Source organism: Sturnira hondurensis, unplaced genomic scaffold, assembly GCF_014824575.4.
Source record: "Sturnira hondurensis isolate 20B ecotype Veracruz unplaced genomic scaffold, ASM1482457v3 Scaffold0017394, whole genome shotgun sequence".
In the NCBI taxonomy this organism is placed as follows: domain Eukaryota; kingdom Metazoa; phylum Chordata; class Mammalia; order Chiroptera; family Phyllostomidae; genus Sturnira; species Sturnira hondurensis.
The window spans coordinates 1,575,378-1,579,154 of record NW_028090025.1 but is presented as its reverse complement, the minus strand read 5'-3'; positions in this window follow the sequence as shown (position 1 = coordinate 1,579,154).

Sequence of the window (3,777 nt, the reverse complement as noted above, 5' to 3'; positions counted from 1 at the left end):
ATCACTACAAAGGCCCATTGATCATATTAAGTCTAAATGCACTCCTTGTCCTCAGGATGTGATGTGGGGATAGAAAAAAGTACAGTCCCCATTCTTGTATGCTCCTCAGTCAACCTCCTCAAACTTGCACAGGTTTAATTATATCTAGCGAAAGAAAGGTAACATTTTTAGTCTTACTTGCAGAAAACATTTTAAATAGAAATGGCCTTGGGGCATTTTCAAAATAAAATCTAAGTAATACAAGATTGTCAGTGGGAACTGTGCCAAGGATGAATTATACAAGTAATAAAAATCAACCTGAATCTCAGACTGTCAGACGGCTTTGATCACACTTAACCCAGGTAAGCCACAGAAACAGCAGGTCTTGTCTCTAAGTTCCAGAGCCCTTGGTTATCATCAGGGATTTCATACAAGTGCTTGTTCATGGGTCAGAAAGCAGTTTGTCAGCAGTCTTTTACATGTGAGAGACCAGGACAGGAGTGAATTCATGCAGAGCTCTGGTATAAGGTTGTTTGTGGGTAAACTGTAGAGAAGACTGAAACCCACCCTTTCTCCTCCTTCAACCCATCAGACATCCCCAGTGTGGGTTCTCTGTCCTCACCCCACCCCAAGATATTGAAGGTGCTGATGGCATGGCCTATATAGTTTATACTTTGGAGGGGTAGAAATGAGGATACATAGGAGTATCTCTTGTCTTTGGGACCTGGAAAATTTGTCTAAAGGTCTGGTCATTTTTATAGGAGTCATTTGTCTAAGACACTTCTAGAAGGCTTACTGGAACTATTTTCTTTAAAAAAATATCACCTGAGGCTATGTTTATTGATTTTGAGAGAAGTAGAGAGAGAGAGAGGAGAGAAAGAGAGATGTGAGGGAGAAACATTGATTGGTTTCCTCCCATATGACCCCCAACTGGGGACCAACCTACAACCTTTCTGAGTATGGATGACATTCCAAACAACTGAGTTGCCTGGCCAGGGTCTTAGTGGAGCTTTTACTAATAATTTGACCTCAAGGGTTCTGACTTTTGCCTAGTATGTAGTACTCATAGAACTTGGAAGTTCTTTCCTGACTTAGCTGCTTTCTCTTGAGTAACTTCATTTTGTGCCAAGATCAGTATATCTTTTTGATTCCTCCAGAACTTCATGGCTTTCCAGTACTGAGCCTGTTGCCCAACTGACCTCTTCTAGATGCTTTTCTATCCAGTTACTTTCCTAACTCAGTGCCATATCTTTACCCATTGCTACAGGTGTTGTTTTTATTATATTGGTTACTGTTCATAATTACTATATCACATGTGCATTATAATTATTTGCTAAATGTGCATAACAAGTAATCTTAGCAGCAATAACAATTCTAAATACAATTTATTAAATATCTATTATGTATAAGATGCTATGTTATGTGCTATATATATTATTTTGATAGTTATAACAACCTGGAGATGTCAGGTATTTCAATCATTCCAACAGAAAATGATAGGTAAATACACTTTTGCTCATGGTTGCATAATAAAAGTAACTGCTTTCCCCAGCCTCCAATAGAAACATAATAAGGACTCATCCTCATTTTTCAATTGAGGAAAATGAGACTGTGAGATGTTACATAATTTGCCCAAGTACAAAGAGTGAGTTGAACCCAATGGATCTTAGTTCATATTTGGTACTTTGTAAAATAACAACCCCCCCCAAAAAACCCCACATTATTAGTGATCCCTTATTTAGTCTATCTTGCTTTCTCTCCCTATTTCAAACAAATACATTTGAAATAACTTATTTCAGGGCATTGAGAAATCTATCCAATTCTGTTTTGAGACTGCTGGTCAATATCTTTCTTTCACTGGGGTTATAACATAGTAACAGCAAGATATTTAACAAAGAAGTCTCTTTCACCTATATAGATGAACACCATGGAGTAGATATGATCAATGTCTGTAACATTAAAAACTGTTCAGAACATTACAAACCTAGAAGAGGTGCTTCTCTTTCTTATGTGTTCAATATCTTTTAAAGCCTGTGAATATTTATCATACATTCATCCCTTATACTTACCCTAGTCCGATTAGTTTTCAGATGTAGCCAGTATATTCTCTTTTAGTGGAATGTTTATGCACAAAAATTTGTTACTCCTTACCCTTGTGGTACAAGAATAGCTGAAAGTTTTTGAGTCATATTTGAATGGGACATGTGATATTTGACTAGCTATATGCCTGAATCTATAGAATGGGAAGGTTGGAGGTTGACTGAAAAGTGGAGCAGAAAGAACATGTCTTTTGAATACCTACCTTCTGATGCCTACTTATTTAACCAAATAGCATTTACTGAGTACCCACTATATATTTGTTTAGATCCCAGGAATAGAATGATAAATAAGAGTAACAAATCCTTTCTTACATTTACCAAATAAAAAATGATACAATATCAGAGAGAAAAGCAAATGCAAAAATCCATGGCTTGAATAGGCTTAGTGTACTCGAGGAACAGAGAAAATGCCATTGTGACAGCACCCTAATGAGTGAAGGACAGAGTATTATGATAGGTCAGAACATGTAGAGACTTAACCGTGGTAAGAAGACATAAAAATGTTTATCACTGAAGTAATGAGAATGGGGTAGAGCCCCATTTTCATTACTCTAGTAGAGCCAAAGTCATTGAACTAATTTTTACCTTTTTGCCTGAGACATTTTTTAAAAATGGCGCCTTTAGTTTATGGCACCATTTTGAAGAGGCTGTCAAATATCTAACGGGAGAAGAAAGTGTTCTTACATTTTATTATATCTTTAGGTTCTAGGAACCTACACTGAGAAAGAGAGAGAGTAATAGTTCACAATCTACACTGAGTAATGGGGTTGCATCTGAACATCAGAATAGGAGTGATTTGATATTATCTTTCTCAGATGACATAAGCATGGGCATAGTCAGAAGTACTTTCCAGTAATTAACTTTACTAAAAATCCAAGTAGCAATAATTTTAATTAACTTAGATTATAAATCCAATGAGCAGAAATGATATGCACATCTGTGCTTTGTATGATACCTGGCATATTGTGTAACTTCTATGAGTATTAGGTAGTACAAATGAATGATAACAATACTGTGAGACCATCTTAAAATTATTGTTTATCTTGATAATCCTATCTGTAAGGATTGTAATCACGTGATTTTTCTTTTTTATTGGATTTATTTGGGTGACATTTGTTAATAAAATTATATAGGTTTCAGGTGTACAATTCTATAATACAGCATTTTTTTTTACTTTTTTGATAATCTTTATTTTCTTTTTTTAATATAATTTTTATTTAATTCTTTTTTTAATTTATTTATTTTTTTATTTTTTTTAATATAATTTCTATTTAATTCTTGTTCAAGTACAGGTTTCTGTCTTATATTCCCAACCCTGCCCGCCCCCCACCCCATGCTCCCCACCTCCCTCCCCCTTTCCACCCCCCACCCTTAGTTATTGTCCATGTGTCTTTTATACTTGTTCATGTGAGTCCATTCCCTTTTCCCATATGATTCTCTCCACTCTCCCCTCTGGGCCCTGACAGCCTGTTCCATATTTGAGTGTCATTGGTCGTATTTTGCTTGCTTGTTTGGTTTGTTTAGATTCCTGTTAACGGTGAGATCATATGATATTTGTCTTTCACCGCCTGGCTTATTTCGCTCAGCATAATGCTTTCCAGTTCCATCCATGATGTTGCAAAGGGTAGTAGTTCCTTCTTCCTTTCTGCAGCATAGAATTCCATTGTGTAAATGTACCATAGTTTTTTGATCCAGTCAT